Source organism: Stegostoma tigrinum, chromosome 20 (genome assembly GCF_030684315.1).
Source record: "Stegostoma tigrinum isolate sSteTig4 chromosome 20, sSteTig4.hap1, whole genome shotgun sequence".
Lineage (NCBI taxonomy): Eukaryota > Metazoa > Chordata > Chondrichthyes > Orectolobiformes > Stegostomatidae > Stegostoma > Stegostoma tigrinum.
The window spans coordinates 46,427,418-46,441,231 of NC_081373.1; the positions used below are offsets into that span (position 1 = coordinate 46,427,418).

Genomic DNA, 13,814 nt, shown 5'->3' on the forward strand with positions numbered 1-13,814 from the left:
TTTCTTATGTAAAAATATATTATTCTTGGTGTTAAACGTACAATGGCAGCCTCTTTTCCTCAGTGAATGACCACCACGTAAAATAATTACAAACTTAACATCTAACAAGCCAGGTTTCACTCAGCAATCTGCCTGTCTAGTGTTAAAACATTGGCTGGGATCATAACAGAAAGACTCGAGCTGCTTCATTTTAGTGAGGAGGAATATCTATTTCTGAGTGAGTTTAGAACAAGGTGATGTAATAAGGTCATGTTAGCAACTGAAACGTCAAATGAAGAATTCAGCATTTATTTCTTTACACTGCGATGAGAGTCACAAGCAGCTTACGTGTTTCCGTTATGATCCCAGCCAATGTTTTAATACTAGCCAGGCAGATTGCAGAGTGAAACCTGGCTTGTTAGATCCTAAGCATATAATTATTTCCCACTGTGGTGGTCATTCACTGAGGAAAAGGGGCTGATATTATACTCTTAACATCAAGAATCTACTGTTGAAGTAGATAACATTAATGCATTTAAGAGAAGTGTTGCTGCCCACAGGAGGGAAAAGGACATAAAAGGAAAGATCAGAACAGCCAGTTAGAATGTAAGGTGGCTCATGCACTGCACAGGTTTTGACATTGACCAGTTGGGTGAAGCGACTCATTGTTGGTGGATTGTCTGTATTAGAAAGATGAAATGTTTACAGCACAGATGGAAGCCGGCTGATAAAGAGCTCTGCTGTCTAATTCCACTTAAAGCTCCTGGGCCATAGCCCTGAGGATGACAGCACTTCAAGTGTGTATCCAAGTGTGTTTTAAGTACAATGAAGGTTTCTTGCCTCCACTGCCCTTTCAGGCAGTGAGTTCCAGACACTCACCACCCTCTGAGATAGAAAATTTCCCCTTAACACCCCTTTAATCCCTCTGCCAATAACTTTAAGCTCCACACTGCAAAGGCAAATCAGTCTTTTCTATCTATTCTCACTAGACCTCTCACTACAAAGTTAAATCTTCTCAAAGCCTCCTCTGTTCTGAAGAAAATAATTCCAGGCTATCTAATCTTTGTTCATAGTGAAAAGGTTCTAATCTTGCAATTAATCCTCCGTACCTCTCGAATGTGATCAGTATTCCAGCTGTGCCTTAACTTAGTTTTTACTTACGTAAGAGATAATGGGAACTGCAGATGCTGGAGAATCCAAGATAATAAAGTGTGAAGCTGGATGAACAGAGAAGGCCAAGCAGCATCTCAGGAGCACAAAAGCTGACGTTTCGGGCCTAGACCCTTCCCTCTGATGAAGGGTCTAGGCCCAAAACGTCAGCTTTTGTGCTCCTGAGATGCTGCTTGGCCTGCTGTGTTCATCCAGCCTCACACTTTATTATCTTGGTTTTTACATAACCTACTTTCTCTGAAATTTTCTGCGCCTTGCGTTATAAAGGAAAGCATCTGATGTGCTTTTCTAATCATAACCTTCAAATATTCGTAGACCTGTGATGCAAGGTCCCTCTGTTTAATGGCTTGTCAGTATCCCACTATTTTTTAGGTTCACTCTTGCCCTTTTGCCTTCCCAGATATATATACTTACCTCAAATGAATTCTGTTTGGCACTTTTCTACCTACCTAACCACTTTATTGATACCTTCCCACAGTTTACAGCTTTCTTGCTCACTATTAATCACACAACTAATTTTGATATTATCTCCAACCTTTTTACTCATGCTCCTTTCATTGAAGTTTAATATCACTGATACACACCAGGACAAGTAAGAGGGCTAGTTTGGAACCTCACTGGACAAAGCTTTCTAATCACAAAAACAAAAATAAAGCTATTAACCTTTGCTTTTTATCACTGAGCCAGTTTAGGATCCACCTTCCTGCTTTCCCCATCACGTTTACCTTTCTTCCCAGAGTGGGAATATTGTTCAAAAGCCTTGTGAAAATGCGTTCAGACTGAATCGAACATTGCTACTCATATGGACTATACTGAAAAATAGGATCGGGTTAATTGGATACAACTTCACCTGTACTAATCCATGCCAGCTCTCCTTCATTAATCCTTATCCTTTGTCACAAGAGTGTCATCATGATCTTGTGAATTTGAAAAGCAAAATGTTTTGAGGGTTGCTGCATGGAGGCCAGTACCTGGTCACCAAATCCCCTTTTACACGTGGAGATTGATCCAGCTTCCTCAGAGCCAGCTCTCAGGGTGAACAGTTCCCTTCCGTCAGCCAAGGCTCTCTGATTATACCAGGTTAACAGCCCCAGTCAAGGAACTGTTGAGGTCCACCCTTCTGACCTCATTACAGTATATCCGTCCACCCCCAGCCTTTACGTCTGGATGTGTAAGGCCGTTCTTTTTCTTGTAGACGCTCCAGGCGTTTTTACAATGGGTCTAGTTCTTCCGACTCAGCCTTGGAAATGTGCGATATATACTGGAGCGTCTTGGAAGAAATTCATCCTCTTCTTCAGGTGGTTAAGGCGCTGAGGCTGCGACATCGGTCATGTCCAGCTCAGCCTCCAAGGTTTCTTCAAGCTGTTCTAAGGGGACTGGGTATGTTTTGTTCCTGCACCTGTTTGTGAGTTTGCAGCTTTTACGTGGTCCATATGCTTTTTCAGGACCATCTCACCTACCTGAACTTTGACCTCATTGCCAACCATGACTCTTACCCATACAGGGTCAATCTGGCACCAATCTTTGTTTTATTCTCCATTATTTATTCATGGGATGAGGGGCATTGCTGGCTGGGCAGCATTTATTGCCCATCCCTAATTGAGAGTCAACCACATGTAGGCCAGACCAGGTAAGGACGGCAGTTTCCTTCCCTAGAGGACATGAGCGAACCAGATGGGTTTTTCCCGACAATCAACCATAGTCATTGTTAGATTTGCAATTCCCAATATTTTTTAAATTCAAATTCCACCAAATGCTGTGGCGGGATTCGAACCTGGGTACCAGAATGTTGTCTGGGTCTCTGGATTAACAATCTAGTGATAATACCACTAGGCCATTGCCTACATTGTCGCCTGAAGTAAGCTGCCACTCTCACTTAGAGGAGCCTTGTGTCCAACCCTGGTGTTCCTTCTGCTGTTTCGCCCTTCCCTGCAGGTCCAGGAAGACCAGATTTAACCTGGGGCACAGTCCTCTTTCCATTAGCAACTCTGCAGGAGCTATCCTTGTATTTGCACGTGGGGTGGTCCAATAATCAAATCGGAACTAAGATGGTTTCAAATCAAGTGGTCTTTAAGACTGCCTTCAAAATTTAGACTGCTCTTTCCACCAGACAATCGTACATTGGTTGGTATGGAACTGTCCCTATATGTCTAATGCCATTCGACTTTAGGAAATACTCAAATTCCCAGCTGGCAAATGATGGCCCTTGTCTGTGACAAACACTTCTGGGAGCCCATGTATTACAAAAGATGCTCCACTTGCCACACTTTCTAATGACAAAGCCAGTTGTTGTGCCTGTTTAAGTGCAGTTTGGCTTCAGCCAGTAAGTGCTTTTACATGTTCACATCAGTAATCTCACACTCATTGCCAGTGAAATAATTCCACAAGGGGCCAGTATCCCATCACCAATCCCCCCCTTTATTTACATGTGGAAAGGCATTAGCACTGATCCAGCTCCCTCAGAGCCGGTTCGCAGAGTTAGCAGAGCCCCAGACTCTCCTGTTTATATCTGTCAGTCAGGGCTCCCAGATTAACATCCCCAATCAGGCAACTCATATTCTATGATGTCCACCTGGCTTACCTCATTGCAATCACTACAGTTATCTTTGTAAAAACAAGAGACCAATTTAACAAAATTGGCTCCCAGAACGGGCAGCGGGAATGGTAAATTCAAGCATTTCTTTATCTCCAAATACGAAAGATACCCTGGAACTCAATGGATGTGCACAAATGTAATTAGATTCAATTGAATTTGATGACCTTCTTTCAAGCATAAAGACAGTTAAAGAACTTTAAAGAGTGAAAAGACAACCACTACCAAGGATCAGTGACTTTATACTGTGAAAAAACGTTATCTCAATGCGTCACAAGACTTGACATTTGATATGGGGGTCACATGATACAGCAGCCATCTTTCCTCCTGTTCAAAGGAGCTGTGATTATTATGAATGCCACCACCAGATGGAGCAACAAGTATACACATGTTGAAACACAATATGTTAAAACTGGCTGACATCTCCATTCCCATCTGCTCATGAATCAGGGTGTATTTTATCGGCCAGCTGGATCACACCCATTTTAACAGTGACGGGGAGTGTGAGGTCACGTGGAACTGGTAGAGCAACATTTCTGAGCCCCAGGCATGGCTTCCCAGCTCTGTGACAGCCTCTCCCTTGGCAACGCAGCGACCCAAGACCATATGGTGGGACAATCATGAGACCCACTCTGCAGACCCTTTCAGGGAGGATGAGCAACCTTTCCTCTTGCCCTTTCTCCCCCTCTGCCTCCACCTTGCTCCTAGCTTCCTCATCCCCAGCCTGATGACAGTGGCACATGCGAACATAGACCTTTCCTGTGACCTGTAACAGCCAGGAGACTTCACCAGCTACATCTGTGTATCTGAGTGGGCCATTTCAACATTATTTATGACCACTTAAGTTAAAACATCCTGCTGTGGGTCGGCAGATTCGTTAAGGTGAGTGAAGGCCTTGGAGGGAAAGAACCAACAAGCCATACCATCAATGATAACAAAGTGTGGAGCTGGATGAACACAGCAGGCCAAGCAGCATCTTATACCATCAAAGTGCGGTAATCAACCGGGCTGTAAAAAGGCTGCAACTCCGTGAAAAAAATCTCTTTTTTGCTACTTCATTCCATCCACAAGCTGCCTGTGAAAACAACCTTGGCAGGTCAACTGTGGATGCCATCGCACTTCTGAGACATCTCTGCAATTCCAAATTCTTCTGGCAGCTTGCCACATTGACCTTAAAAACAACAGGCATGCATCAAAATGGAGAGCGAGTTTCATCCACCCTTTACGAGTATTGTTTTTATTTTCACCCATGATTGAAATTTTGTGTGCGTGTGTGTGTGTGTGTGTGTGTGTGTGTGTGTGTGTGTGTGTGTGTGTGTGTGTGTGTGTGTGTGTGTGTGTGTGTGTGTGTGAGAGAGTGAGAGAGAGAGAAACAGTTTTTCAGTAATGTCCAGGACAAGATTGTGAAAATAACCTTTAAGAAGCTTGCTGCTGGATTATTTAAAACTGACTTACTCATGGGCAATACGTTGATCATGGGCAATTTTGAGGCAACACCTTAAGGGTCTCATTCAAGAAAATGCTGCACGTTGCTGATTGCATTAATTCTTCTGCTTATAATGTCATGCTAACTGTTCAGACCTTCAATGCTCTGATAGCTTGCCTTGAGCCAAAGAGGATTAGAATGTGATGGCCATAGTCTCTGCTATTTCTCACCTGCTTTCCTTAGCAGCCTGAGATACTTTTCATCCAGGCTTGGTGACTTATCCACTTTCAGGAATGTTAGGCCCTTAATGCTTCCTCCTGCACTGTATTTATACCATCAAATATTTCACGCTGCTCCTCCTTGACTATGATGCTTGTATCATACCTCTCTGTGAAGACAGACACAAAGTATTCTTTCAGAACCATATCCAGTTCATCTCCATCCACATACAAGTTGTGTTCTTGATTTCTAATCAGCCCTACCTTCCCTTTGTGTTTCTCCTACCGCTGCTTGTAGCTATCTCGACCAGGAGATCTGCAATCATGGTATGTCACACTTCTCAGTCTTGTTCCATCTTCACACATCCGCTAGGACTCATCTGCAGCCTTTTCCAGTAATCTACAATATCTGAGTATTAATCCAATTGTTACACTTGAATCCTTGCTGTTTTGTTTTATAGCAGCAATTAAAACATGATTCACTGGCTATAAAGCTCTTTCGAATGTACTGACGGTGTGAAAGGCGTTTATTTAGATGAAAGTGTTTTCTTTATTCCTCACTCATTCACCAAATGTCTGAAACTTTATGTCTTTTATTGGCTTTTCTGTAGAAACATCTGCATCATTCCCCTTAGCTTTATATCAACACTGAACTCACTGCTTTCACAATCTTAAGGCTGCTCACCACCACCTTCTCAAGGACAATTAAGAATGGGCAATAAATACCAGCAATGTTCACACCCCATGAGCATATACAAAAATAAAAGTTTCATGAGAACCTCCTCCACCTTTTTGCATTGCCTCTCCAGCATTGTTTGCTGCTCGATTCCAGTCTCCTCCAGCCCTAGACAAGCTGACAGCTCCTGTTGTGGATCAGTAAAGAAAAACATCCAACCTCATTGGCCGTTCTACAGTCTGAAGATGTGAGGTAAGCAACTCTGGCAGTGGCATCTGGAAAACCGGGCAGTGGCTTTGAAAACTTTTATTTCCATCATTACCAATCAATGGAGTAATGTGGCACAATGTTGTTTTTAAACCACAAAACCACAGCAGCTTGGCAGAGGCTAAAGGTAAGGCCATTGATATCTCCTTTCATTTTAAATAATATTTGAGCTGTATTCATTTATTTTTAATATTGGTTCAGCTAATATAGCAGCTTTGCACTCCAGTAAGCCAATCAAGTCCTGCAAAGTAATTGACAAAATAATAAGCAATGTCAGTTTATGTTTGACAGAATTGTAATAGAATATTTTAATGAAATATTTTTGCTATTAAAACAATGACACATTCTCAATAAAAATGAACTGTGCTGAAGAATATGGATGTGCAGCCTCTCAGGAGATGCAGGAAGTTTGGCCATTTACTGATTTTCAGTGTGAGCATAGTAAAGCCTGCTAGCCCATAGGCCCTATTTTCGATTCTGTGTAAAGTTTAACAAGACTGCAAATGGGATGATAAGTAAGAGGAGTACCAGGAGATGGTAAGAGTGGCAGAAAGCATTTCTACTCATTTTTAACGCTACTTCTAATCACGTTTCCATGCTGCAACATGTTATGGTACAGGGGAGGTAAATGGTGGGGTATGTGGGTAGGCTTTTCTAGGACTGGCAGGTATCAGAGTTGTGCCTGTACTGGTGCAGGCTTTGAGTTGTCCTGGAGATGTGAGGTAGCCTCCCACTTGTGTGCTCTGGGGCATCAGCAGGAAAATCCTAGCATAATTTCTCAGTTGCAATCTAAAGGTTGTTGTGCAATTATGTAAACATGCACAGTGATACATAAGTTGTAAAAGCCAAAATCCACTTCTGTACTCGAAGGCATTTGGTACCTGAAACGGTCAAATAATGGATAGGTAGGCTCCACCCATTAACATTGTTCCTGGGAGGAGCTAATGAGAGCTGTCAGTGTTATACTGGGTTCGAGCTGTTTCAATTCAGTGTAACAAATAGTGTGTCTACTATTGCTCAGGTTGAGCCTAGTATTTCCCAAGAGACTATCATGTACTGGCCAAGGTTACCATCATTAACCCCGCTTGAGGTGTGGTGTCCCTCAGGTTAAACCATAATGGCCACTCTGTAATTGTTACATTCTCTATGGCAATTCCTATTTTTGATCTGACCTCCAGCATCCCCATTTTCACATCAGGTAGGCTAATTCCCTTCGAGAGGGAATGAAAATTCTTAGACTTGCAAAAACATTCTAGGCTGCAAACCAAAGAAAGTGCTGAAATTCGTATAGTTAATAAATTAACATTATTAGAATTACCTAAAATTATTGTGAAAGGCTGCGAAAATGTTCTTGAGAGAAGGACATTTGTTAAGAAACTTGTAAAACAGCAGGCAATTAGAGTGACAAGTATCAATAGTAGAAGAGTTTTGTCAAAGTCATTGTTTTGTTGGAAAAACTGATTTTTATTGTGCAACTGAGAATTTAATGATTCAGTAATCGCATAATGGCCTTATTTTCAAACTAAAATGGCACAAAAACCATTGAAGAAAAAGCAGAATGGGCATTAAAACCATGAAGAAGAAGGGGAGAGTGGGCTAGAATTGGGTAAAGTACTTCAAAAGTGAGAGCAACGGGTGAAGCTAGTTATTTGACATTGCCATGCAATAGCAACATAAGTTGGTGTTTGTAACCAACAGCATGCTGCCACCAAGTGAAAAAGATGTCCTGCCTGTCACATGAAACAGCAACCTGAAGTGTTAATTTCAGTGTCTTTGTGACAGCAGATGTGTAGGTCTCACATCCAAAAGACTGGCCAATCTTATCAAGCAGCATATACCTTCAGCTGTTCATACAAGCAGAGTATTGGCTGTAAATAACCAGCCTACGCTTCCCATATTCATTACACATTCTCCAACATTAGTTATGATTCTGCAGTTGGACATTTTCCGAGTAATCTTGTGTATGTGAAGAATTACGTTGACTAATTTGGGATTGCCAGTCAGTCTCACAGTGTGACAAACATGGCCTTACTGGAAGCCCCTTATATTAATACACAGGATCTATACAGATGGAAGGAACATATCCATGCACCAAGCCTGTTTCAACTTAATGGAAGAGATGGCTGGTTTGCTGGTTAGTTTCTCAGGGCCACGCAATGCCCGGATTCAAATGTGAACAAAGCCTGGAAGTTAATTGTAAATTATCATTAATTGTTACATTCTCTATGGCAAAACCTCTCTTAATTACTTGCCAACCCATAATCATTCTCCTCACGTGCAGTATAAGTGCTGGTTTTCCTCATGAATTGGTATTCTTGCGCATTGTCCTGATGAATGTAACATGAAAATCTTGACATAATTTGTCCTCCTTCAGCAATATTCCAGGCCTGTACTATCAAACAACTATTTGTATAGTATTTCTTCATTTTAAAACATTTCAATGACTTTTAAATGCTTGAAGATTCTTTTCTCACATGATTAGGAGAATAATTCTGAAATATTTACAAGTTTTTAACTTCAACAGCAAAGCTTTGCTAGCAATTCATCTTTATTATTCGCTTATTAAAGGAAACCAAAAGGAAATAATATCCTAAAAATGTTGAAAAGGTCAACTAATATTTGTGAAGTGTTGAACCAATTTTAAAAAAAGTAACATTAGCTACATTTACGAAACAAATCCTGTAACAATTTCCAAGTACATGATAGAAATAACAAAAGTTAAATGCAATTACAGTGGAGAAAGATAGTATACCACCAAGCAAAATTAAAACCAAAAATCCTTCAGATAGGGAAATTAAATAGGACAATGTGGAAGAGACAGTTCATGTGAGACAGAATTGGTTCAGCATTACCAAGGAAGCCCAGAGAACAACAAATGAACACATTTCTTATTCTGTAAATCTGGAACCAGATTGTGTTTTAAAACACCAGAACATAAAAGATGAGACAGGTATTTTTAATCATATTGTAAGGACATTTAACAATGACTTTACATTAAGTACCAATCATGTAGTGGAGAGAGCAAGACTTGATGAATGAATATAGCTTCCAGGAGAACTTATTGACAACTTTATTAATGATTTTTTTCATAATGTCAGGATTCTACAATTATGATCTTTACAATCAAACTAATTCAAAATGGAATTACCATCAAAATTTCTGATTCTACTCCTTTATATAAATCATAATTAAATGGAACTCTCAAGTTGGAAGAGAATCATTGAGGGATTGGGCAAAGCTGAAATTTAAACATGGTTCAAGAGAATTATGGGAACTTGAAAGTCAACCTCAGTAAGCTCATCAGAATTCATCAAACGTGCCAAAACATCACATGATAGACCAGCACAAAGCATCACTAAATCTTTCAGCATGAAGACGTACTGTTCCAGATCAAGTTAAAAAGTCACACGACCAGAAAAAAATTGGCCAGCTTTATCACATTTATGCAACCTTTGTATGGCAGTAGGATATTTCCACAGAATTTACAAAAGTCAAAAAATAACTATTGAACCCAAAGAACTAATAATATTGCAGTGCGTAATGAGGTTAACATCTTACAGAAACCACCTTTACCATGAATTACCTTTCATGGATCACATATCATTACGTGACACAATGGTACTTTTGGAAGATATGCATCAGTTTTGCCTCGATGTAATAAGTTACTTATCTGAACAAGGTCAAACAGGTCAACATCATCCAGTTCATTCCAAATCTTAACCTGGGTGAGTGTTTATCAGTTGAAAGAAGTCCCTTGCTTTAGGACACTGAAACTGTAGTCATCTGAACAGAAAACTGTGAGCTACAGAGCACCACATAAACCTAAAAGAATGCTGAAAGTTGTCTTAAAATGCAGAGGCCAATATGATGCGGAACAATTGTCAGGAACCAACGCTTCTCATGCGCAACAGAAAATCACGATTCCTTTTGAAAGTCTACAGTATTTAGAAAAACCTCAACCAGCTCAGAAGCCAAACACCAGTGATCAATGTAATTTTGCTTAACTGGAAGAAGACATCATAGGCCTCGGAATAATCTTTTCCGAACTTAAAAAAAAATACAACTCACAATTCACCACATTCATGTCTGAAAATTTTTTGAGATTGGAAGAGCAGAAGAAACAATTGGTTTCCCAGGTTTGAAGGGGTTATGCAATTATCTTTCAACTTCGACCGTATTCAATAAATCTGTCCATATTGCAGCCTCTTGCCGTTCTCATTTCTTCAAATCATCTTGGTCCTCCACCTCCACTTTCATCACTTCCTTGTGTTGGTTGTTCCGCAGCTTCTTGCCTGGTGCATAATTGAAAGAACTGCAGAATGACAAGATTGTGCAGTATGCACAGGCAGCCGTAATGTGATTTCCACCTCACCAAAAAACATGCTCTAAAAATGATGAAGGGTCTAGGCCCGAAACGTCAGCTTTTGTGCTCCTGAGATACTGCTTGGCCTGCTGTGTTCATCCAGGCTCACATTTTATTATCTCTAAAAATGATTCCTTGTGTCTCTTCATACAGACCCACAGTGCATATTAGCATGTGTCATGGAAAGCAGATACAAGGCTCAAGGTGACTAAATGGATGAGATTAATTGTTTCTCTGTATTTACAGGGCTTCAGTGATATCCCTGTGCAGCACTGCACTCCAAACTGCAAGACATAGCTTGGAGATCTGGTGCTAGCCGGGACAGAACTACATTGAAGTGTTCAGCCAAGGCAATTCAGTCCATGCCTTGCATTGAAGTTAGGATCGTGACTGCAGCAGTTGACAGATCTCACACATAATCTCTTGTGAAGCAATGATAACTGAAGTATTGGTATTCAATGAAGTTGAGAAACAAGATGTTGCTGGAAGACTGCCATACATTTATGGGGCCCTACTTCTCCCGCTGTGTCTAGCAGTTTGTTGTACAGTGTTTGGACTTCTTTGAATCTCTCAGACATGCCAAAGAGATCACTCATGCTTGGAAGCAGCTTTTTCAGCATATGGTTTTAAATTAATAAAACATTTACTTCAGCACTGGCCTGACCACTTGCTGTAGGCCAAATAAAAGAAAGCTCCAACAGGTTAAGTTCTAGGTGGCTCATTCTCCAATTTGCTTTAGCACTAAGTGTCATTTCTTGAGATGCTCAGAGAAACAGGGAGAACAAGGCAAACCTTTGGTTTTGCTGCCACGTATCAATTTCCATTTCTGTCTGATATGCTCCCAAAGTTGTTGACTGAAATGCAATTGCCTCATATCTTCCAGTGTCTGGCTTCATTGTTTTTACCAAGCTGGATGATCTGTAGGTGACATACATCCCATGCATAAAATTGCAAAAACATTTAAATCAAACAGGAGATACGTATCTGAGTTAATAAGGTGGAGAGCTGGGTGAACACAGCAGGCCAATCAGCATCAGAGGAGCAGGAAAGCTGATGTTGCGGGTCAAGACCCTTCTTCAGAAAATAACATGCTGCCTTGGCCTGCTGTGTTCATCCAACTCTACACCTTGTTATCTCAGATTCTCCAGCATCGGCAGTTCCTACTGTCTCCATACGTATCTGAATGTCTGATTTCAGTTACTTTGATAAAATTATTTTTAACTCAGGTTGGGATTTAGTTATTGATGCTTTTGTGAGCTTGGCTAAACATAGTCAAGTGACCATTGTAGCACCTTAAGTCAATGTTTATCAGTGCCTGATATGAGTTTGAGTTCCCAATGTCTTCTGCATCATTGAGGCACTGGCTCATGGAGATGGTGGCTGAGGTGGGTTTGGGCCCAGTACGAGACCAGGTGACATCGACAGCTATTGCATTGGTGAAGTGGGCACGAAGCAGGCTCATGGCGACATTGGAGTAGAGTGTGGGCTGGTGCGGTACCTGATGGCATCAGAGGGATTTGCATTGGCAAGATCCGGTGAGGACTCATAGTGGTGAGGGCATCGATAGAGGTGAGATGGTGCTGAAGACAGATGACATTTGTTCCATGGTGGCAACGTGGTGAAAGGGGCTTGTGCATGTTCACTAAGCCCATGGCCAATGACGGAGCACTTAACAAGAAGGACTATAAAGCTGGAAACCTTTTAGTTATTTTATTATTTTTCTGCCTTTCTGTTCTATGTCTTGGCTTATTCTTCACTGTTTTATGGGCCAGAGAGTGGCGATATTGGACAACACTTCACTGTATTTTGTAAGAAATCAATATAATTAGTTATGGTGAGTAGCTTGAGGGATAAGTATGAGTCAACACTGCAGCATACCCTCAGAAATCAATGAGTGTCAGCCTAGTGTATGTACTTAAGTTCCACTTGTGGGTTTGATCCTTCTTAGTGCTATGACTCTCGAGGGTAGTGCGCTGGAAATGGAGCCTGGCTATTACTGGAGTTGTCCCAAAAACTAAAGATTTCATAAAATACACAATGTTCCCCAACTTATATGACTTTCAGACCCAGGTTGATAGAAAGCATAGGCTAGATTTCTGTACAAACAAGAATTAAGATATACTGTGAGTGTTAGACTGCAGCTAATTAATTATTGGGCAGAAGGGAAATATTGGAATGATAGTTCAGTAGTCTTTGTTGAGATTATCTTTATGACTCTTCTGTTGACCAGCACATTGCTTTAATCATCTTTCTATGCAAAAGCTACACAAAAGCCTGCTTTGGACACATCTGGAGTATTGTGTCCAGTTCTTGTCACCTCATTACAGGAAAAATGTGGAAGCATTGGAAAAGGTGCAGAGGAGATTTACCAGGATGTTGCTGGAATGAAGGGAATGTCTTAGGAGGAAAGGTTGAGAGAGCTAGGGTTTTTCTCTTTAGAATGATGAAGGATACGGGTGGTGACTTGATACAAGTGTACAAAATGATCAGAGGTACAGATAGAGTAGACAGCCAGAGACTTTTTCCTCGTGTGGAGGTAACTATTATGATGGGACATAGTTTTCAAGTGAGTGGAGGCAGATATGGAGAGATGTCAGAGGTAGGTTCTTTACTCAGAGAGTGGTCGGGGCGTGGAATGCATTTCCGGAGAGGGTATTGGAGTCAGCCTCATTAGGGGCATTTAAGCAGCTATTAGACAGGCATATGGGTGGTAGTATAAGGTAGGGTGGGGGTTAGACAGACCTTAGGATTAGGGTAAAATCTCAGCACAACATCGTGGGCCGAAGGGCCTGTCCTGTGTTGTTCTATGTTCTATGTTCTTTCTCCGGATGCTCTCCCTGGTTTCTAAGAGACACAAGATGGCTGTTTCATCATAAAAAGTCTTTGACTTTTCAGTTAAAACAACTATTGCAGCAATTTAAGCAGGTTTTTTTCAGGTTTACAATGAGCTTTGACAACAGAAAACACCAAGATGACTCCCAATCTGGGGAAGAACTAAACACTTCTCTATGTCTCTTTGTAACTTGTTCCCAGTTCCAAGTTGCTCAGTCACCTGAGAAACAATCACATAGTTATTGGAAGACAAAAGATCTTGATCGTTGATAACTGTTCACTGGTCCATT

The 13,814-nt window shown here is 41.1% G+C and overlaps 1 protein-coding gene across 1 annotated transcript in view; it reads left to right on the forward strand.

Annotated features, from left to right (window-relative positions):
- Positions 1-6,358: 6,358 nt before the first annotated feature.
- The window catches only part of sgms1b (sphingomyelin synthase 1b), a 158,173-nt gene continuing 150,717 nt past the window's right edge, over positions 6,359-13,814 (forward strand). The window contains exon 1 of the mRNA XM_059653146.1: positions 6,359-6,456. The gene's annotated coding sequence lies outside the window, so the exon portion shown is untranslated. The remainder of the gene's footprint in view (positions 6,457-13,814) is intronic.